This window comes from Loxodonta africana, chromosome 25 (genome assembly GCF_030014295.1).
Source record: "Loxodonta africana isolate mLoxAfr1 chromosome 25, mLoxAfr1.hap2, whole genome shotgun sequence".
NCBI lineage: Eukaryota > Metazoa > Chordata > Mammalia > Proboscidea > Elephantidae > Loxodonta > Loxodonta africana.
The window spans coordinates 42,548,819-42,573,397 of record NC_087366.1 but is presented as its reverse complement, the minus strand read 5'-3'; the positions used below and the strand labels follow the sequence as shown (position 1 = coordinate 42,573,397).

Below are 24,579 nucleotides of genomic sequence, written 5' to 3'. Positions count from 1 at the left end.
ATCTTGTTTGGAAGGTGTTTCCCAAAACTGGAGGCAACTTTTTCAGTGATATAGTGCGCTCTCTAACTATCAAAGACAAAACTCTGGAAAGGTTAAAAAGCTATAGACAAGCTTAAAAATGTAACTATTTTTAATAGTATCGTGGTCTACTAGAAAGAGTAACAAAGACCCAGAGAGCCAGAATTCTGCCTCACCTCTTCCTGAGTACCCACATGATTTTTGCTAAGTTCTTTGGCTTCTCTAGATTCCGCTTTCTCATTATTACTCACTGTTATATGACGCATCCGGTGATTCCGTAAGCTGATGGTTATGCTAAAGATGGACAGGCCAAGTTGCAGGAAGAGAAAAAATATACTAATGTGAAATTTAAACTAATGAATCACTTTCAGTGAACTTAGAATAGACTCGGTTCAATAGTTGTGATTTCAGTTAAGGGCTTCAGGAAGAAAATAAGCCACCCCTCGTAAATACTGGTCTTAAATCTTCCCGAAGGCTATAGTTTACAAAGATAACATGGCAGGGTTTTTCAGTATCATTTCTACAAATATTTATTGAGAACTTTCTTCCATGCCAGATGCTGTAGCAAGTGCTGGGCACTGGGTAGCTTATAGGCTAGATGAGTAAACAGACCTCTACAGAAGCAGTTACTGGGGAACTTAGTGTAAATATAACAGAGGTATGTGCAAAATTATGTGGCTGTTTAGAGAAATGAAAGATTGACTTTATTGTGGGATTCCAGAATGATTTCACAGATGAACTTCTGGCATTTGAATTGGATTTTGAACGGGAAAGGGCATTTTTCAGGCCACAAGCCAGGGAAGGCATTTTAGACAGAAGGGCCAGTATCTGCAAAGACAGTGAGAAGCACCACAGCAATTCGGCTTTCTTTAGCATTGATCCTAGAGGAACATCTTTGTAAGAAAACCATAGGTGTAGAGTCTGTGCCCCATGTTTTCATCGTTTCAGGAACTTGAATTTAACAATTCATCCAAGAGTAGTCAGGTGCTAGTCAAAGGATTCAAACATTGGAAAAAAAAATCTAAAAACAAAAATGCTGGTAAACTGATTGTGTGTGTGTGTGTGTGAGAGAGAGAGAGAGAAACACTGTCAGGTCTATTATGGCTCATGGCGATCCAAATCAAACCCATTACCATCAAGTTGTTTCTGACTCACGGCGACCCCATGTGTTACATGGTAGAACTACTCCATAGGGTTCTCCTGGCTGTAATCTTGGGAGCAGATCACCAAACCTTTCTTCCACAGTGCTGCTGGGTGGGTTCAAGCCGCCAGCATTTAGGTTACTAGAAAAGCGCAAACCATTTGTGCCACCTAAGAACTAAATTAAACTAATATACAGGGTAGATAAATCCTTTCCAATAGCAGGAGTGCCAATTTCTGCATCCAGGCCACACATTCCTCAAAACTGAGGCACTTTGAATAAGGAGTTAGAACAAAACAACTGCTGATTTGTGGGTCTGAGCTAGAGAATGTTCTAGAGCATTCCTCTACACTGAGGTAGAGCCTGGGGATCAAGTCACTATAGAGTATACCGTTCTAGTGGAGAGAATACTAGTATAGCTGAGAGGTAACTCTTGGCAAAAGACCCAGGTATTAGACGCTGACAGACCTGACTTCAAATACTGTCACAACCATGTACCAACTGTGTGACTTTGGCTGGGGCACATGCTGTCTCTGAGCCTCAGTTTGCTCACTTTTAAAACAGGAATAATAATATTGACATTCAAAAGTTGTCGGAAGAATTCAAATTAATATGTCTAAAGAAATTGGTGTTGAGCCTCTCCCATGCTCAATAAATGGAAATTAATGTTTCTGTGCTTATTATCATTACTGCAGACAGATAAACAGCGTCTGTGCCTTGTGGAAAAGCAAATTTTTATTCTCAATGATTCTTCGTTTCCCTTTTTTGTGTTTTTCATAAATACGTTAGAGGATTCACAATTACTGCTCATTTAGACAGGACCTGAGCCTGTACTTGAATGACTTATCTCATTCTCATCACCCAGATCTTGGCCCCACTGGATTCTGTTGTATTTAACTTTTCGATAGTTCACCATGGATATTTTGGCATTCATTTTTATTTTTTATATATTGCATTAAAATACTATTCATTTGGATTACTGAGTTTTGGGTACTCTCTTAATGTTGCTTTTGAGGCAAGTGCCTTGTCACCTCACCCTAATCATAATGCAACTGATAGTAGTACATTTGGTTCTTGGTGCCATCTTACATGACCATTACTGAGAAGGTGGCTTGTGTCAAGATTATGACAACCAGCCTGAAAACCAGGTAAAATGAAGACAATTGGAAGTATCCAGGAATATTTAGCCAGAAAAGGAGGATTTAGAAAGGAAATGCACCTTGTATGTAGACGGTAGATAGACTTGTCTGGAGTGCTTTCAGGGATGTGCCAAAACCAACAGGTGACAGTTGCAAAAAAGATGTGTTCTCAACATAAAGACTTTCTAACAATGAAAACTGTCCAGAAACTTTTCTTGTAAGGTGATGATTCTTGCTTCAGTAAATATCCAACCAAAGGCCTGTCTTTTCTCCAGGAAGTTACTAGAGGTTTTCAAGCCTAGGGAGAGAGATTCTACTTGGTGACCTCTAAGGGACCAGACAACACTAAGTGCTATCTGTCAAAGCCACGCTGAAGTAATATAAAAAAGATCTAGAGAAATATACAATTTTTATAGATGATATTAACAAAGCAGCAAAATGAAAGTATTCTTGTTGGTGTATCATGGCAATCGTATGCCAACATAAAATAATTATGCTTTGTTAGCTGTCGTCAAGCTGGCTTTTACTCTTGATGCCTTCGTGCACAATGAATCATGATCCACAGGATTTTCATTGGCTGGTTTTCGAAAGTAAATCATGACCTTACGTCCTAGTCCTTCTTAGTCTAGGAAAAAAAAAAAAAAAAAAAACTTTCATGGCCAGGAATCGAACCCAGGCTGCACTGGTAAGAAGTGCCTTCCCCTAGCCCCTAGGCCACTGAGTCTAAGCTCCAGTGAAACCTATTCAGCACCCCAGCAACATGCAGGCCTCCACTGACAGATGGGTGGTAGCTGCACATGAGGTGCCTTGGCCGGGAATTAAACCTGGGTCTCCTGCATGGAAGGGGAGAATTCTACCACTGAACCACCATTAGCCCCGAAAATAAATGACAGAAGCTTTGAAATCAATAGTAACTTTTCTTAAGGGACAGACTTTATGTCAGTCAGTTAACATTGGTAGAAAACGTGCTATATTCAAACTTTTATGTTTTGAGGAGGAATGATAAGGAATCTATGGTCAGATGTTGTTGTGGTTAGGTGCCGTCGAGCCGGTTCCGACTCATAGCGGCCCGATGCACAACAGAACGAAACACTGCCCAGTCCTGAGCCATCCTTACCATCGTTGTTGTGCTTGGGCTCATTGTTGCAGCAACTGTGTCAATCTACCTCCTTGAGGGTCTTCCTCTTTTCCTCTGACCCTGCACTCTGCCAAGCATAATGTTCTTCTCCAGGGACTGATCCCTCCTGACAGCATGTCCAAAGTATGGAAGACGCAGTCTCGCCACCCTTGCCTCTAAGAAGCATTCAGACTTATTTCTTCTAAGACAGATTTGTTCTTTCCTCTGGCAGTCCATGTTATATTCAATATTCTTTGCCAACACCACAATTCAAAGGCGTCAGTTCTTCTTCGGTCTTCCTTATTCAGTGTCCAGCTTTCACATGCATATGATGTGATTGAAAATACCATGACTTGGGTCAGGCGCACCTTAGTCTTCAAGGTGACATCTTTGCTTTTCAACACTTTGAAGAGGTCCTTTGCAACAGATTTACCCAATGCAATGCGTCTTTTGATTTCTTGACTGCTGCTTCCATGGCTGTTGATTGTGGATCCAAGTAAAATGAAATCCTTGACAATGTCAATCATTTCTCCATTTATCATGATGTTGCTCATTGGTCCAGTTGTGAGGATTTTGGTTTTCTTTATGTTGAGGTGCAATCCATACTGAAGGCTGTGGTCTTTGATCTTCATTAGTAAGTGCTTCAAGTCCTCTCCACTTTCAGCAAGCAAGGCTGTGTCATCTGCATAACACAGGTTGTTAATGAGTCTTCCTCCAATCTTGATGCCCCGTTCTTCTTCATATAGTCCAGCTTCTTGTTTTATTCGCTCAGCATACAGATTGAATAGGCATGGTGAAAGAATACAACCCTGGCGCACACCTTTCCTGACTTTAAACCAATCAGTATCCCCTTGATCTGTCCAAACAACCACCCCTTGAGCCTCTTGGTCTATGTAAAGGTTCCTCATGAGCACAATTAAGTGTTCTGGAATTCCCATTCTTGGCAGTGTTATCCATAGTTTGTTATGATCCACACAGTCGAACGCCTTTGCAAAGTCAATAAAACACAGGTAAACACCCTTCGGGCATTCTCTGCTTTCAGCTGGGATCCATCTGACATCAGCAATGATATCCCTGGTTCCAAGTCCTCTTCTGAAACCAGCCTGAATTTCTGGCAGTTCCCTGTTGATATACTGCTACAGCCGTTTTTGAATGATTTTCAGCAGAATTTTGCTTGTGTGTGATATAATTTTCACATTCAGTTGGATCACCTTTCTTGGGAATAGGCATAAATATGGATCTCTTCCAGTCAGTTGGCCGGGAAGCTGTCTTCCATATTTCTTGGCATAGACGAATGAGCACCTCCAGCCCTACATCTGTGTGTTGAAACATCTCAATTGATATTCCATCAATTCCTGGAGCCTTGTTTTTCCCCAATGCCTTCAGAGCAGCTTGGACTTCTTCCTTCAGCACCATCGGTTCCTGATCACATGCCACCCCTTGAAATGCCTGAACATCAACTAATTCTTTTTGGTATAATGACTGTATTCCTTCCATCTTTTTTTGATGCTTCCTGTGTTGTTTAATATTTTCCCCATGGAATCTGTCACTATTGCAACTCGAGGCCTGAATTTTTTCTTCATTTCTTTCAGCTTGAGAAATGCCAAGCATGTTCTTCCCTTTTGGTTTTCCATCTCCAGCTCTTTGCACAAATCATTATAATACTTTACTTTGTCTTCTGGAGATGTCCTTTGAAATCATCTGTTCAGTTTTTTTACTTCATCAATTCTTCCTTTTGCTTTAGCTGCTCGACACTCAAGAGCAAGTTTCAGAGTCTCCTCTGACATCCATCTTGGTCTTTTCTTTCTTTCCTGTCTTTTCAATGACCTCTTGCTTTCATTTTGGATGATGTCCTTGATGTCATTCCACAACTCATCTGGTGTTCAGTCACTAGTGTTCAATGCATTAAATCTATTACTTGAGATGGTCTCTAAATTCACGGGGGATATATTCAAGGTCATTATTTTGGCTCTCGTGGACTTGCTCTGATTTTCTTCAGTTTTAGCTTGAACTTGCATATGAGCAATTGATGGTCTCTTCCACAGTTGGCCCCTGGCCTTGTTCGTACTGATGATATTGAGCTTTTCTGTCTTCTCTTTCCACAGATGTAGTCAATTTGATTTCTGTGTGTTCCGTCTGGCGAGGTCCATGTGTATAGTTGCTGTTTATGTTGGTGAATGAAGGTATTTGCAATGAAGAAGTTGTTGGTCTTGCAAAATTCTATCATTCGATCTCCGGCATTGTTTCTATCACCAAGGCCATATTTTCCAACTACTGATCATTCTTGTTTCCAACTTTCGCTTTCCGATTGCCAGTAATTATCAATGCATCTTGATTGCATTTTCAATCAATTTCAGACTGCAGCAACTGATAAAAATCTTCTATTTCTTCATCTTTGGCCCTAGTGGGTAGTGCATAAATTTGGATAGTAGTCGTATTAACTTGCCTTCCTTGTAGGCGTATGGATATTATCCTATCACTGACAGGGGTGTACTTCAGGATACATCTTGAAATATTCTTTTTGACAATGAATGCAACACCATTCCTCTTCGAGTTATCATTCCTAGCATAGTAGACTACGTGATTATCTGATTCAAAATGGCCAATATCAGTCCATTTCAGCTCTCTAATGCCTAGGATATTGATGTTTATGCATTCCATTTCATTTTTGACAACTTCCAATTTTCCTGGATTCATACTTCATACATTCCAGGTTCCAATTATTAATGAATGTTTGTAGCTGTATCTTCTCAGTTTGAGTCGTGCCACATCAGCAAATGAAGGTCCCAAAAGCTTTACTCCATCCACGTCATGAAGGTCGACTCTACTTTAAGGAGGCAGCTCTTCCCCAGTCATCTTTTGAGTGCCTTCCAACCTGGAGGACTCATCTTCCAGCACTATATCAGACAGTGTTCCACTGGCTAATGCTTTTCAGAAGTAGACTGCTGGGTCCTTCTTCCTAGTCTGTCTTAGTCTGGAAGCTCAGCTGAAACGTGTCCTCCATGGGTGACCCTGCTGGTGTCTGAATACCGGTGGCATAGCTTCCAGCATCACAGCAACACACAAGCCCCCACAGTACGACAAACTGACAGACACATGGGGGATGGTCAAATAGAAAGATCAAATACATATTGAAACAATTCAGAATAACTTTGAAATAAACACATAAGTAAAACAAAATTAATAGCATATGCGGTTTTGGAACTGTGTCTTAAATCTTGAATAGCTGACAAAATAATAATACCATTATCTTTGTACACTGATACACTAATAATTCTAAGATCTATAATAAAACATTGAAAACTGAGAATTCAGCATGCTATAAAACGCTGAAAACAGAATTCAAGATGCTGGGAAAAATGGAAGAATTTCATATTTCTAAAAAGGGACTGTTTATTTCTTGTACCAAAATGTAGCAGTGCTTTCTAATATGTCTATCCCATTAACTAAAATTGTGTGCTGTTGAGGGGGGAGAGGTTCCCAGCTTGATTCTCTTTGTCACTTAATTTTCACAGTTGCTTCTTTGACAAGAGCTTTAATGGAACCTCTTTAGTGCTGTTTAATAGTGTTCTGTAGAACTTCCTAAGCCTTTGTCATTTAACGTCATTTTTTTTCACTTTTTTTTTTTATTGTGGTAAATGTATATCTAACAAAACAGTTGCTGTTTCAGCAGTCTTCACGTTTACAAAAGTGTTGTTAATTATGTTTATCATGTTGTTCAACAACCACCGTTATCTGTTCTCAAATTTTCCAGCACCCTTTGTAGAAGATCAGTGTCCCCTAAGCTATGAGTCCCTACTCCCCCTCTTCCTCTCGCCCACCCCTGGTAACCACTAATGAATGTTGGTCCCTACGTAACTGCCTATTCTAGATATTTCATATAAGTAGGATTATACGTTTGTCCTTTTGTGTCTGACTCATTTCCCTCAGCATAATGATGTCAAGGTCAATCCATGTCGTAGCATGTATCAGGACTTCATTTTTCTTTATGGCAGAGTAATATTCCATTGTGTGTGTGTACCACATTTGGTTCATCCATTCATCTGTGGATGGACATTTAGGCCGTTCCCACCTTTTGGCTATTGCAAATAGTGCTGTAATGAACACTTGTGTAAAAGTATCTGTGTCCCTGCTTTCATTTCTTTCAGGTATGTAGTTGGGATTGGGATTGCTGGATCATATGGTAATTCTGTTTAATTTTCTGAGGAAACAACAACTGTTTCCACAGTGGCTGTACCATTTTACATTCCTACCAACAGTTCAAAGAGCAGTTTCTCTACTTACTCCCCAACACCTGTTCTTTTCAGCAACCCATCCCTGCTGTGTCTATTTTTAAAGGCAGGTATATTGTTGTTAGAAATCATCTAGTCAGTTCCTACTCATATACAGCAGAGCGAAAACACTGCCCAGTCCTGCACCATCCTTGCAGTCATTGCTACCTTTGAGCCCATTGTTGCAGCCACTGTGTGGCTCCTAAAACCGTGTTCTAGAGAGTAGATTTTCACAAAGGAAGGGAATATGAGCCAAGCATGACTAAGCATAATATTCGTATTTGCTTGATTTGTTTCTTCTTTGCTTTTATTTTTGTTTTGTTGTTTTGTTTGCTTGTTTTCATAGTTTTTGTTCATGGGATAGTCTTCGAGTAAATATCTGAGAGTAGTGGGAAAGTTAAAGTTGGTTGTTTCTCCTCCTGTGTCATTCCTTCCCACTGGGCTTCAGCAAGTGTCTGAAATTCAACCATTAGTATCATGGAAAATGTCTCTTTTGTGGTTGTTACTTCCCCTTTGATTTCCCTGTATCTTTGGAACTGCCCTAAAACAGAATGGGAGAGAAACCTGGCACCCTGACTTGGCAGAGCGTGATCAAAGGGCTTAGACACAAAACAAGGGTGTATTTACCTAATCAGGATCCATGGAGACATAAGCCTTGCATGTGTTTAGACTTTATATATCTTCTGCCATAACCCTGTAAAGAGCGTGATTAGCAAGTTAATGTTCCAACATTTGTTTCCCAAAGTAATCAGGATCAATGGGTGTTTCTAAATTGATGTGCCCTGGAAGAAGATCAAAGATGGATCCAGGAAGAAAAAGAAAACATTGCCTCTTACCAGGAATGTCTCATCATCATTCAAAATTACAGATGATCTGGGGACAATTAAAATGTTAAAACACCAAATAAACAAAATTTAAGACCTCCATTGAGTCTGCCAAGTTGCAGGAGTCTAATTTCATAATTTGTAAAAATGATGGATTCCCATACACCTCTTAAAAAAAAAAAAAAGCCATATTTATTTTACTTAGATTTAATTACTAGCCATATTTATTTTACTTATATTTAATTACTAGTATTTATTGTTTGGATTTATTTTTGTAATTACTAGTAATTTATTTTGTAAACTATTTTTGTAAAACCAGTTTTAACAAAAATCAATGTCCTTGAAAGCAAAGCCAAAAATATTTACCTAAAATAACAGCGAGAACTCACTACTTGGCTAAAACCATTTGTTAAAATGAACTAAAGCATTTATGGTATGCTATATGGCACAATATAATTCTCCTCTATAGAGGTTCCCAAGCCTTTATCATTTCGAGACACAAAACATCCTAGTGGAAAGGAGTAAGTTATGAAAAGGTTTGACAAAAGGGAAACAAATGTTGGAACATTAACTTGCTAATCACGCTCTTTACAGGGTTATTTATGCAAATATTAAAACACTTGATTTACTCTCTTACCAAATATTTACATAGAGACAAATGCATACATACATATATGTGTGTGTATGTATATGTATGTGTATATGGATATTATTTACACCTATAAATGTATTATAATTGCATTGTCCCTACATACAGTATACGCGTAGTTGTCTAGATGGAAAATATTCTTAAAAATGGTGTCTATAAAATAAAATTAAGTTCCCACTAATAGTTTTGAAATGCATCCCTAGTTCATAATTTCTAGAAATGATCTCTGTTTTACTAAAAAATAACTTCATCAATTTACTGCACCAGTAGCTTGGAAGTGTCTTGCTACTTGTCTCCCCAAGCAGTGAAACAAGCCTGCTGAAAAGAGTATACCTAATGACGTGGGCTACTAGTTTCTGCCTGGAGAAGGACATTATGTTTGGTAAAGTAGAGGGTCAGCAAAAAAGAGGAAGACCCTCAATGAGATGGACTGACACAGAGGCTGCAACTATGGGCTCAAACATAGCAATGATTGTGAGGGTGGCTCAGGACCTGGCAGTGTTACATTCTGTTGTACATAGAGCCCCTGTGATTCAGAATTGACTTGATGGCACATAACAACAACATGCAGGCTTGGAATCTTTTCTTTATGTCTCCTAGCAGCAAAGACATGAACAAAGAAAGAGAAAATATATAATGTTTTGTAGCAGTGGATACGCAACTTGTTTTTAAAAAAAAAAAAAAACCGCTGTCATCGCGTCAATTCTAACTCAAGGTGACCCCATGCGTGTCAGAGTAGAACTGTGCTCCACAGGGCTTTTAATGACTGGTTTTTTGAAGTAAATCACCAGGCCTTTCTTTCTAGTGCCTCTGGGTGGACTTAAACCTTCAACCTTTTTTTCAGCAGCTGAGCTCATTAACCATCACACCATCCAGGGGCTCTAGTTCATTCTCAAGTGTCCAATTAATGCCTGTATTATTATTTCTTTACATTATCATTTATTCATATATTGAGCAGGAAAAAATAGATATAGTTCATTAATTGAACCATGATACATATATGTACAAATGTAGTATGTATGTTTGTGTGTGTGTTGGGGGCAAGGATGATTGCCTTTGGTAGAAATTTCAGATTTCAAAGTAACATGTGTCTCAAGAGAGAACTAGTTCAAATACCTTTGGAAGTCCCTAGAATGGAGTTTTGAGGACTGGTTTAGTGGTGCAATGATTAAGAGCTATGACTGCTAACCAAAAGGTCGGAAGTTTGAATCCACCAGCCGCTCCTTGAAAACCCTATGGGGCAGTTCTACTCTGTCCTCTAGGGTCTCTAGGGATAGTAATCGACTCGACCACAATAGGTTTTCCTTCCTTGTATTGTCTTTCAAAGCGTGACCTGACCTACCTGCTACCAACATGGGTGGTTTTTAAATGCAGACTCCTGGGCCCCTTTCCCTATCGGCTGAATCTGGGACTCCAGCCCAAGAATTGACATCATCAATAAACTCTTCCAGATGCACATGAAAGTTTCAAAACCAGACCCAGCGATTATTTGTTTAGTTTACCAGGCCAGATTCAGCTGACATTTGTTTGTGCTCCTGGTGGTTTTCTGTCTTATCTAATTTTGAATGGTCATTCCTGTATTTCCAACTACATTCTAAATAATAACATATCTGGAGTTTGAAGAACAGTTCAACAGTTTACCTCACACTTTTATATACATTATCTGATTTAATCCCTTATAGTAAATCTTTAAAAAAAATATATATATATATATTTTTTTTTTTTTAGTAAATCTTTAAAATGTTATTAGCCACATTTTACAAATGAAAAAACAAAGGGTCAGAGAGATAAGAACTTACCCTGTCGCTAAAAACAAGGCAGGATTGGAACCCAAGATTTCTGACTGAGTTTTATTCTTTTCTCATGCTACCAGACTTGCCTCTCATTCATGGTCTATTAGTCATGAATGTTTCACAGTTAGATTTGCATGTCATGATGGTTCTTATAAGACTTATAGTTACACATGCAGTTGGCTCTGCAGTTCTGGAGTAAATGAGAGAGGTTTGATGTTGGACATGAAGATTTTGAATCGTTGTGTGTGTGTTCGTTACCATCGAGTTGGCTCCAACTCAAGGCAACCCCATATGCCATGGAATAAAATGTTGTCTGGTGCTGTACCATCTTCACAATTGTTGTATGCTCCAGTCCACTGTGTATTTTGAGCGTCTTTCAACTTAGGACTCATCTTTCAGCACTATATCAGACAATATTCTGTTGTGACCCATAGGGTTTCCATTGGCTATTTTCAGAAGCAGATTTCCAGGCCTTACTTCCTAGTCTGTCTCAGTCAGGAAGTTCCACTGAAACCTGTCCACCATGGGTGACCCTGCCGGTATTTGAAATACTAGGGCATAGCTTCCAGCATCATAGTAACACACAGAATACCACACAGTACGACAGACTGACAGACGGGTGGTGGTTTGAGTCATTAGTATTAGTATCTAGCTTGTAGTTAAAGCCATGATTGTGGATAAGGTCATTCAGGAAGGACGTTTACCCAAACCCAGTGCCGTCGAGTCATATAGAGTGAGACAAAGAGGTAGGAACCCCAGAGAATATCAGCACTTAAGGAGAAGCCATGGGAAGAAGAACCAGCTAAAGACAACGAGAAGGAAATACAGGGAAATCAGATTTCAGCAAGGGAATGGGAAGAGAAGGAACAAAGGCAGCAATAAGCTTAACTGCTTTCCCAAATATTTGACAGTGAAATGATAGGGAGATAGAGTAGCAATAAGCAGAGGGTCTTAACTTAGTCCTCCTTCTACAGTACTCAACACGCATACTATTGAAATAATATTTTCACATCTATGTTATAATTTTGAGCTCAGTCATAAATAATTCTGTTATAAAACATTTAAAACCAAAAAACCAAACCCATTGCCATTGACCCTATAGGACAAAGTAGAACTGCCCCATAGAGTTTCCAAGGAGTGCCTGGTGGGTTGGAACTGCCGACCTTTTGGTTAGCAACTGTAGCACTTAACCACTACGCCACCAGGGTTTCCATGAAACATTTACGTAGGGTAAAAGACTCTATGGCTCCATTATTTTACCCTAAGTAAATTTCAGATAGAAAAAATAACTCAGTGATATCAATTAAGTGACACCCTACAGGCTATATATATATATATATATATATATAATATTTATGAATATACAGTGAAACCTGTACAAGCCAGAACTCAGTGGAACTGCACTGTGTTCTCACAAGATTTCTGCCTTTGACAGGTTGCAGCCTCGCCACTTTTCTGTCACTCAGTTTAATGGAAAATGTTTAAGTTTTCTTTCTATGACAGGTTTCTGCCTTGCACAGGTTCTGGATTTCCCAGGTTTTACTCTATATTCTATTTATGAATATATATTATATATATTTGTGTTTCAGGAAGAAGTAGTATGGAGAACTCATACTTAAACTTGAGTAAATATGTTATTACTTTGTGAAATTATTGGACTCAACTATGCATTATTACACACTGTAGGTTAACCAAACAATTCATAGCTAGCCAAAGTGATGATGAAGACATAAAATAAACATTAATTTTCAGTTTAGCATCATAAACATCAGTTGCTGAAAGCCATGACCCACTCGAGACAACACTGAGGATATGGGAATAGTGAAGTCTCCTTGAAAGTCACAGGGATCCCAGTTATCTGTATGTGAGCGTTCAGGACCTTGTTGCATTGCCAAGTGTTATGTGGCAGACTTCTTAGAAAAGTCCGAGTTAGAGGCCTCAGTGAATTCTATTAACAGTCTAATTTTGGTTTGTGAATTACAATTTTTTTTTTTTTTTTAACCTCTTTGCCTGCCATGTCCCCAGTGCAAGCAGAAGGAAATAGTTGTAGCTTTGAACCATTTGATAGCCTTTCTGGAGGCACCTCAGAGCAGTGGACTTCAGGTCTTGCTTTGAGAATCATGGATTTAACAAGCACTCCCAGCTACAATTCCTTGGATAAACCAAGTGCTCCTTCTAGCTTTAATTAATTGACTCAGATAATGTGGTTCCTTTCCTCAAGCGACAATGCAGTGGAAGCACGGAGAGAATAGCAATAGTGCTAATTCCCAGGAGAGAGAGAAGCTGTTCTAGAAACAGGATCAGACCTATTCTTCAATGGTCCCCGTGCTTCTCAGGCTGTTATGTATACCACATGCATTGTGCCATTGTATTTCTATCATTGTTATGGAACATATTCTGGCAAGCTGCGTTTTAAGAGATTGGCCCTGGCTATGTTTTTTTTTGCTGCGTTTGAGGTGTCAGACTCTTGTTATAGAAGTTTCTTTTTGAGCCAGGAAATATTTTCCTAAGGCAGCCCAGTCTCCTGCTGTGGCTTTCTGGTTACTTTGTAAAGCTTTGGCCAGCTCCCCACTGCTATAATAAAAGTAATAGTGATAGTGCATTGCATTGATGGATTGCTGCGTTATTTGTCAAATTCTAGTGTTACGCCTCTGGCCTGATTCCCTGGAGGGAGAAGCAAAGGGCAAGCCTTGCAAAGACTTCTTAGATATATTTTTGTCTTAGACATATTTTCTAGTTAGAGAAGAAAAAGCCTGTGCTTAGATTTCAGGGAGGATCTAGAATCCCTCTGGAGTTCTTGGTGCAAACAGTTCATGCTCTCAGCTGCTAAATGAAAGTTTGGAGGTTCGAGTCCATCCAGCAGCACCACAGAAGAAAAGCTTGGCAATCTTCTGAAAAATCAGCCATTGAAAACCTTGGGGAGCACGGTTTGACTGTGACACATATGGGGTTACCGTGAATTGGAATCCACTCGATGGCAACTAGTTACAACCTGTCTTGGTTTCCTAGTGCTGCTGTCACAGATATACCACAAGTGGTGGCTTTAATGAACAGAAACTTAATTTCTCAAAGTTTAGGAGGCTCGAAGTCCAAATTTAGGGTGCCAGCTCGAGGGGAAGGCTCTCTTTCTCTGTCCACTCTGGGGGAAGGTCCTTGTCTCTTTTCAGCTTCTCTGCCTAGATTCCTTGGCGATTGTGAGGTCTGCATCTTCCCCTCCATTTGTGCTTGCTTGCTTGCTTAATCTGCTCTCCTATGTCTCCAAAGAGATTGACTTAATGCACACCCTACACTAATACTGACTCATGAACACAATAAAGAAAACTATTCCCAAACGGGATTATAAACACAGGCACAGGGGTTAAGATTTAGAACATATATTTTGGGGGGACACAGTTCAATTCATCACAGAACCCCTCTGCCCAGCTGACTATTCAGATTCTCAGTTCAAACTACCAGTTGAAATACTCTGGAGTTAAAATATGTCAAGAGAGACTTCTGGAAATGGAACCACTGGGACCTAGTAATTGCTGAGCACACTTGGGAGGTTAACTCCAGTCCAAAGGCTGGTGGGCATCCTCAAAGGGAACTTAATAAGATACCCATGCAGCTGGTCCAAAGCACAGATACGTAGGCCCTGAGAAGTTGTCAAGGCCAATAATTCCACAGCCTCTTCCCAAAGCACAGCATTGTGGTGACTTTATAGGAACAGGTTTAGGAATCCTAGGCTCCATCTAGGAAACCCCAGTGATGTAGTGGTTAAGAGCTACGGCTGCTAACCAAAAGGTCGATAGTTTGAATCCACCAGGTGCTTCTTGGAAACACGATGGGGCAGTTCTACCCTGTCCTATAGGATCAGCATGAGTCAGAATTGACTTGATGGCAATGGGTTTTTTTTGGGGGGGGGCTCCCTTTAGCCTCAGGCCACTGTAGTGAATACATACACAGGGAACTTACCAACTAAAATCTGTGACATAATGTGGGCAGCAGGGCCATGCCAGGCGTCCCATGGGCACTGGGAAATTTGTAGCTCAAGATTCAGAGCCCCAAATGGCAATTTCACTGATACATTTTATATTGTACCTGACACTACCAATTATTTCAATGCGCTTCAACAAATACTGAGCATCTAGGGCTGAACCAGGCCATGTGATCATGCAATGGCGTGAGCAAAGGTAAGTGAGATATGGTTCTTGGCCCATGTCAGCTCACAGTCAAGTAGAAGGAACAGGCAGGGTCCAAAAACAAACTTTACACTTAAACATGCCACCAGCATGACTTTTCCCTGACCCCTGACTCTTTGTCCAAAATGTGTATTAGCTCTAGACGTGAACTCCACACACCCCAGCCTTTCTACCCAGTGCCCTGAATGCATTATATTTTGCTACCTTTTCAGCACGATATACTGGAAAGAGTGTAAGTTTGGGGATCAGACAAACTGTCCTTCATATCCTGGTTTAGCACTTAGAAGTTGTGAATTTGTGTTCATAAGTTAACTTTTTAAGCCTCAGTTTTCTCATCTCTAAAACAGGATCTCAGAATCAAATGAGAGTATCACAAATGATTACTCAAAAGTTTCTTCCCTCCCTCTTTCTGCCCACCTCCACAGATTTTCTTTTCAATTCTCCTGCTAAATCTTAATATGTAACAAAGGACTTTTTTTTTTTTTTAACATATTCTTCATTATAATTGACATGTATCATGTTAATGTAGCAGACAGATTTTTAAAAATTAGGGTTACTCTCTCGGTTATTGCTGGATTCATGAATGTCAGTCTTTTTTCTAGCTTTCTAAAAACATGTGGCAAGCGCCAATTAACACATAACACTGAGGCAAGTCTTTAGTGGATTTTGATTTGCAAATCATATTATTCTTGTCTTGAAATAACTTCATTGGTTTCCTAGGAAACCTCAAATTGATTTTAAGCAAGGTGTGCATTTGGAGTTTCAAGATTCATAACCATAGTTGGATGAATCACTTTAGCTCCTCATACATGGTCTTTGGTTCTGTGGCACTCTGAACTGGTAATCTATAAAAGTAGGCACACAGATATTGTTTATGAGGTACACGTGTTTAGCAACGTGGAAAAGGTTATAAATAACATGCATTGTGCACTGAAATGGAAAATAAGCTGAATCGTATTTTACTCAATATTTTAAAAAAATATGTGCGTATTCTTCTATAGGCTTAAGCTAATCTCCCACATTATCCAACTTAGTTGGCTAATAATCATTACTTTTTTTGTGTTAGCCAGTGCACATGAATTCTTCCCGACCTTCTTTGCCCACCCCTCAGGGAAAGAAGAGTTTCATTTCTCAAACCAGTCCAGCATAGAAGAAATATACTCTCTTCTAAGGCAGGTTTTCTGAAATTTTGGTATCTTTTACTCTCTTGACGATTAGAGAGAAACAGAGAGAGTGAGAGATAGGAAGAGAGAGAATAACTGCTATCTTGTTGTAAAACTGTGGATGATAAACTTATATTTTAATTAAAATATCCAAGGTATGACTTTGAATAGTGAGATTGTATTGGCCTGAGCTTTTCTGGGAGAAGGTAGTATATTGTTTACATTTAGTTTATTATTTGAGTAACAAAATTTCGATAAATTCTATTTTCTTCTCCACCCTGACCCCTCTACCAAAAAAGAAAGGGATTACTTTTGTGATTTGGGGGAAGTAAGAGAAAGCTAACCACTTGGAATTTGCTTACTGGAATGAAGGTCAGCATGCAGAGTAGTGACAGATGTCAGCCGTTGTAATTATAAGTGAAACAGGGGACCATCCTTGTCTCCTGGTGGGAAGATAAGAAAGATCAGCATTGTCATGAGGGAAATAACTGGACTAGATCTGTTCACTGGAATAATTTTCTTAAATATACGATTAACTTAAAGATGTATACACAACCTACTTTTTATACAAATATATTTTTCTTTTCTACTAGTGATAACACTTAAACAATGACCAAGTAATGGCTATCCAATAGAGAAGTCATTAGCTACATATAGCTGTCTTAGTCATCTAGTGCTGCTATAACAGAAATACCACAAGTGGGTGACCTTAACAAAGAGAAATTTATTTTCTCACAGTCTAGTAGTCCAGAAGCCCAAATTCAGGGCATCAGCTCCAGGGGGAAGGCTTTCTCTCTCTATTGGCTCTGGAGGAAGGTCTCTCTTGTCAGTCTTCCCCTGGACTAGGAGCTTCTCTGCACAGGAACCCCAGGCCCAAAGGATGCACTCTGCTCCTGGCACTGCTTTCTTGGTGGTATGAGGTCCCCCTGTCTCTCTTCTCACTTCTTTCTTTTACGTCTCAAGAAATTGCTTCAAGACACAGTCCAATCTTGTAGATTAAGTCTTGCCTCACTAACACACCTGCACCCATCCTTCCTCATTAACGTTATAGAGGCGGGATTTACATCATACAGGAAAAATCACACAATGCTGGGAATCATGGCCCAGCCAATTTGATACACACATTTTTGGGGGGACATAATTCAATCCATGACGATTGCTATTTAAATTTAAATTAATTTAAATTGAATAAAATTAAAAATTCATTTTTTTCCATAGCACTGTTCACATATCAAGTGCTCCATAGCCGTATGTGGCCAGTGGCTATCTTACTGGTCATTGCAGACATGGCACATTTCCATCATCACAAAAATCCTAAACGTACTATTAATGAGTAAATATTTATTCGATTCATCTGGGTTCTGGTCAGTTTATTTCCTCTGTTTTGGGGTTGGACTGATTATTTTTTGCATCCCACAGCATTCTTTTTTGTTTGTTTGTTTTTTCTCTCCCTCTCTCTTTTTTTTAATTATGCTTTAGACGAAGGTTTACAGAACAAACTCGTTTCTCACTAAACAGTGCACATATTGTTTTATGACATTTGTTAACAGCCCCATGACATACCCACACTCTCCCTTCTCAACCTTGGATTCCCTATTACTAGCTTTCCTGTCCCCTCCTGCCTTCTCATCCTTGCCCCTGGGCTATTGTGCCCCTTTAGTCTCTTTTCGTTTTATGGACCTGTCTAATCTTTGGCTGAAGGGTGAACCTCAGGAGTGACTTCACTGCTGAGCTAAAAGGGAGTCTGGGGTCCATACTCTCGGGGTTTCTCCAGTCTCTGTCAGGCCAGTAAGTCTGGTCTTTTTCCCACAGCATTCTTACCAGTACCAGTAGCCATGCAGTTGACTCTGACCCATAACTCTAACCTATAGAGCTGTGCTCCATGTGTTTTCAATGGACAATTTTTTGGAAGCAGAGCAGCAGGCCTTTCTTGTGAGTGCCTGTGGGTGGACTTGAACCTCCAACCTTTCAGTTAACAGCTGAGCACTAACCATTGGCACCACCCAAAGACTCCACAACATTCTTGTCATTCACCAAATCTAAGCAGGATGGTTTTGTCACGGCAACCCAGCCCTTGATACTGCTATTCTTGAAAAGTCCTCACTCTGCATTAGTAATTATTTAAAGTTTGCTAGGAGAACATCAGTATTTTTTCTTGGATTTTTGTTATAAAAGTCATTTTTATCCCCTATTTAGGAAGCCCTGGTGGCGTAGTGGTTAAGTGCTACGGCTGCTAACCAAAGGGTTGGCAGTTTGAATCCGCCAGGTACTCCTTGGAAACTTTATGGGGCAGTTCTGCTCTGTTCTATAGGGTCGCTAGGAGTCAGAATTGACTCAACGGCACTGGGTTTTTGCTTTTTTTGGTTATAGAAAATTTACCCATAGCGACTCTATAGGACGCAGTAGAACTGCTCCATAGAGTTTCCAAGGAGTGCCTGGCGGATTCAAACTGCTGACCCTTTAGTCAGCAGCTATAGCACTTAACCACCATGCCACGAGGGTTTCCTATGAGTCAGAACCGACTCGACGGCACTGGGTTTTTTTTTTTTTTTTAATAGAAAATTTAGAAATATGGAAAGTAAATACAAGCTAATACAAGAAAACCTAAAAACCCATAGAGATTAGCACTCTTAACACTATAACATGCTGCATTTTTAAATTTTTTTACATATATGTATTTTTCAAAATAGTTTGATACTTTATTTTTTGCTTAGACTGCCATTTCTTTCTCCCATGATACTACTAGGGCTCTTCTGCGAAGATTACAGCCTAGAAAACTGTATGGGGCAGTTCTACTCTGTCCCGTAGGGTTGCTATGAGTCAGAATTGGCTTGATGGTCACAACAACAGCGTATGTGTATATATCACAATATCATCTTTAGCGGTGGAACCCTCAAGAGCACTTAACTGAACATGAAACCTAGAAAATGAAGGGTGTAAGTAGTGAAAAGCAGAAGGTGATTTGTACATGATATGTAATTATATGACATGATGGCTTATATAATGGCTTATATTTCCATAGCATTCTACAAGTTACAAAGCCCTTTCAAATAAACCAACTTTTTTGATCCTGTACATAACCCTGTAAAGAAGACCCGTATAATTACCCTGTTTTTTACAGATGAGAAAACTATAACCCCAATGTGATAAGGCAAATAAACAACAGAGTTGAAATCAGAACCCAGGTCTTCTGTTTGTTGAGTTCCGTGTTTGTTCTCAGATGACGCTAATGCTCTGCTGTTTCTCATGTGTTAAAATCTGCTGATATAAAGATGTGACTTCTCTAAATATCCTCCGCCATGCTCTTAAGGAACATGGCAAAGAAAATAATGCTCTCTACAGGTATTTTTTTTTCCTGACTTCTCCCAGCTGCGAGTATAAACATCGCCTGCAGTGGCATTTCAACTGATTATTAAATAATAACAGATCTCACGAGCTTAACAACAAAGAAAACAGCCCGGGTCATGGGCCAGCCAACTAGGGCCGGGCTCTGCTAGAGCTGGATTCAAAGGGACCAGGCCACACATTGGAAACATTTTACCTTCTTGTTTGTGATTTAGCAAGTGACCAAAGGACAAGTACATAATCATGACCAAAAACTTACCCATTGATTAAAGATATCAAGGAATATAATAATAGTATATTCCAGGTAAAAATAACAGATTGCCATAGCAGCCAAATAGTCCAATATTTTTAAATTTAGGTTTTACGTCAACATTTTCAACAAAGTTTTTTTATTTTATTTACACTGGCTTAGCTTCTCACGGCAGAGGATTTTGCTTAGGCAAAATGTCCCCTATTTATAATTTTTTTCTGTGGTCTGTACTACTTTGATCAATTGTTTACAGCGACATATTTTGTCTCTGTAATTAGAAAGAAATACCAGATTTCACCTCCCTGGCTGTTTTAATACAGTTTGCACTTGAAATACTATTCAAGTGAGACCTTCTGCCTTAACAACTGATTCATTTTTCAGGAACAATTTTGTGGGACAACTCTCTGAGGAAGAGCGACCTTTCTGATGAAAAAAATCTGGGAAGAAAAACAGTATGATGGTTAGATTGGTATTCAATATAAATCACTGACAGGGCTAAAATAAATGCCCTTTCCTCAAACACAAAAGAAGAGTGGCTAAAATATAAAAATACATAGCTAAGTATATCAGAGAGAAGACTATGCCCAGTTGTCAAAAATTAAAGGATGAATGTAACTAAAGAGTGATACATTTGAAGGCCTTCAGAGGTATGGGGACATATTGGACTGTTTATAGATAAATGCTAGGGCCTGGAGATTAATGACCCCAAAAGGATAGGAAACATGGCTTTGGGACCATGGATGGTGAAGAGCAGTGACTGAGATACCAGAATAAAACCAGAAACCAAAAAATGGGGCTATAACTATACCTACCAACCCAAGGAAGCAATAAAGAAGCTGAGAGGAAAAAATAATACTTCAGGAGAAGTGAAAACCCAGGCCTGTGATATATCTGGGTATGAAGTCAAAGTTCATACAATCCAAGTAGTACAAAAATCACCAAGCCAAAGTATCAACGTCAACACTGTCTTGAGGCTTATGAATCTCTTGGACTACCTGGAAGAAGTAAAAGTAATATTGCTATGGTACATTGTTTTATAGCTCACTGCATATAGAATTTCTATGGAAAAACCTATTGTCCTAAAGATGAGCTCACAATGAAAAATTAGAAACCATCCATGAACATACTACCTTATGAGGGAGAGTCAACAGACCAAGAAAAAAATTATACTGGAGTAAATGGAGTAATATTTTTAATGATTTTTTTAAAATTAAAAAGGAGAAAATATCAGGAAAATTTGATTAAAAATAGATCTTTTAATAACACAAGAATATACTCATCGTAATTAAAACCTCAATGAACAGGTGAAAAATCAAATTAGATTGAAGTAACTTAGCCAATTGGAAGATTGATCCAGAACACAGAAGATCTTATTCACATATTTTCTTTGGTATTTAGAGTTCATTAGATATATTTAAAAGAGTGCTATAGCAGTTTTATTTCAAAATATGGGTTTTACAATACTCAGAATTATATGATTTGCAAATATTTGACTGTATTGAAAAGCTTATACAGTCAAATTAAAAACATATCTCTAATTTTTGGAGGGGGAAGGGGATACGTGAGCAAATATATATGTGTGTGTGTGTATATATGTATATTTAAAGATCACTTCTCCATGAAGAGCATACTTTGGAGCGAGAGTAAACATATTTCAAATAGAAAAATATTAAGAACTTTTCTTAAATAATCTAAAAAAATATATAGTTAAGTGTTTATTTTCAAGTAGTATGGGAGAAACATTCGTGGTTTAACAGTAGAAATTTTTTTTTTTTTTAAATGGATAAGCCTTGGAAGCCCTATGGGGCAGCTCTACCCTGTCCTGTAGGGTACCTGTGAGTCGGGAGCAACTTGGCAGCAACCGGTTTGGTTTTTGAAATGGATAAGCCATTGAAAGCCCTCTGGAGCACAGTTCTACTCTGATGCACATGATGTCTCCATGAGTCTGTAAAATGGATAAGGGAAGAGAAGGAAATAGACTCCTACGAAGATTCTGCATGTAAAACGCCATCTGCTGCTTTACCTAAAAGCTAGAATTTGTTTACTTTTTCCTTAAAGACTTCTTCAAGTGTAACTATTCACCACCATGCATGTATGTCCATAGTGCAAAGTATAAGAGAATCAATGAAAAACTAAGACATAGAGAGAGTTCGTGGCTAGGTTAACATCTACCAGTCTTTTAAGACTCAGTGGATATATCACCAGTTCAGGAGAGCCTTTCATGATCTTCACTACATATAGATTAGCGGGTGGTCGTGGATGGCAGGATCAGTGAGCCACTTGAGAGTTCAAGGACTAAATCTTACCCTATGCCTACGACAATATGTGCCACTTAAGTAAACAAAATCAGTTACCATCAAGTCAACTCCATCTCATCGTGACTTCCTATGTGCCAGAGTAAAACTGTGCTCCATAGGGTTTTCAGTGGCTGATTTTTCAGAAGTAGATATCCAGGTCTTTCTTCTGAGATACCCCTAAGTAAACTTGAACCTCCAAACTTACAGTTACCAGCCAAATGTGTTACCCATTGTACCACCCAGGGACTCCAGCATTTAAGAATGTGTCCAATCAAGATTTGTTGAGTGAGTGAATGAATGAATAAAGAGTCTTGATTCTTAAAATTTATTATGTGGCCCAATGGGATAATACTTAACTCTAAAGACTCCAATTATCTAATCAAATAGATATTAAGAAAACAATGCAAGATTGTAAACACCAGTATTATAGATGACCACCTGTGAACTCCATTGAGGAGTTTTATGCTTGTCCTATGGGGCTCTTGGCTTTTAAGAATAATATTGATCACTTCTTTCATAGTTTGAAATTAGTCAAGTGCACTTATAAAAATAACCTCTAGAAAGATTTTTAAGGGACGTAATTGTGTGATATGCCATAATCTATCAGAATTTGTCGGATGAGGAAGGCAATTTAGAATAGTGGATTTTAATTTCACATTCTGAATAGACATAATTGTTATGAGCCTCAAAAGAGAATGGAAACAAAATGCATAAGAGAAACATAAAATATGCTAAGGGAACCATTAGCATATAATTATATGATGCATTATACATACTCTGATTTAATTAACTTATATGAACACTAAGTAAGGAAGCCGTGTAGATAGAACAAACCACGGAGATGCCAATGCCTTCCTCTGAAATTATGATTTTCCCATTCTCTCTGAGCCTCTGGTGCCCCCTGGAAAGTTCTTTTCCTAAAGCCTGTGTTTGACCCCTGGCACTGCCATTCACTAGCTCTGCAAAATTTAGCCAAACCCACTTTTCCGTTCTGAGTCTCATATTTCAATCTAATTTTTTTAAATTAATATAATAAACCCGTTTTTTAACGGACACCGTTCCTGCAAGGCTCAAAGGATGTAACATATGAAAGTGACTTGTACACTAGATTGGCATATAAAGGAAAGACGGTTTTTCACTTCCCCCATGGCATTTATAGCAAAATATTAAAATCAGTATTGTTTATGTACTTGTCTCCTCCCAGTTTAATATAAGGACTAGGAGACTGGGAACATTATCTGAATTGTTTATCCCTGTATCAGTGTCTAGAAAGTTACTTGACACATTGAATGAATATATTTAAGTTAATATAAAGTCACATTCTGTATTTGAAACCCTTTGAGGATGGCACAGAACCGGGCAGTGTTTTGTTCTGTTGCACATAGGGTCGCTATGGGTCAGAACCGACTCGACAGCACCTAACAACAAAGTATTTGAAAAGAAAATGCATCCATTTCCATCTCTTACTTAACATATTTTAGCTAGCCATAGCTAAAAGAAGTGTATGCATTATGGAGAGGTTCTGAACATAAACGTACTATGGATTGTTATAAAAGTTGAAGTTAGTTTCTAAGATCATAAAACCAAATTCTAATCTCTTTCTAAAAAACTACACATTCTTTTGAATCTGAGGTAGCACCTAGAATTACAGTCATACTTGACTCAAGAGCTGATAATCCGTCCCACTGCAGTTGTATTTAATCTAACATTTGGGTAATACTTTATAATTTTGCAAAAAGCTTTTACGTTTCCCATTTCCTTAAATTTTCACAGCTACCCGGCGAAGTCAGAAAGAAAACACAGCTAATATTCCCATTTCTCCAAATCAGAAATCAGACTCGAAAAGGACAGATGACCTGTTTAATTTGCCCAACTATGAATAGGCATCAATCTACTAATTTTAAAAATGACCCCTTATCTGTTCATCTGTGAAAACACTGATTTTTTATCCAGAATATGTTTTTCTGGCCTTTATGGGACAATCTTCTTTGCTTATTTATTGATTTATACAATCCTAATTAGATTAATTCTGAGCCTAGTTGCTAGAAAATAATGATAATAAAAGTAAAAATTAAAAAGATAGTAATAGTTAACACTTAGCTACCACTTGCTCTGTGCTGGGTTCGGTTTTGGTGCTTTATAAATTAGCCAATTAATCCTCCAAACATAGCTATGACTTGGGTATGTTATCATCATCCCCATTTTATAGATAAGGAAATTGAGGCACAGAGAGTTTATATAACTTGTTCAACTTATACAGCTAATACAAGTGACTGAGTTGGGATTTGAACCCAGTTGTCTGGGCAGAATCATTCTCATTTGGAAAAATACTTAGTAGCAACTCTGAATCAGGTGCATATCCTAAAATGTAATACATCTTCCTGCTGAAAT

The 24,579-nt window shown here is 38.7% G+C and overlaps 1 protein-coding gene across 3 annotated transcripts in view; it reads left to right on the top strand.

Moving 5' to 3' along the window:
• Positions 1 to 24,579, top strand: part of RGS7 (regulator of G protein signaling 7) — a 572,799-nt gene that overhangs the window by 445,729 nt on the left and 102,491 nt on the right. The gene's annotated exons all lie outside the window — the stretch shown is intronic.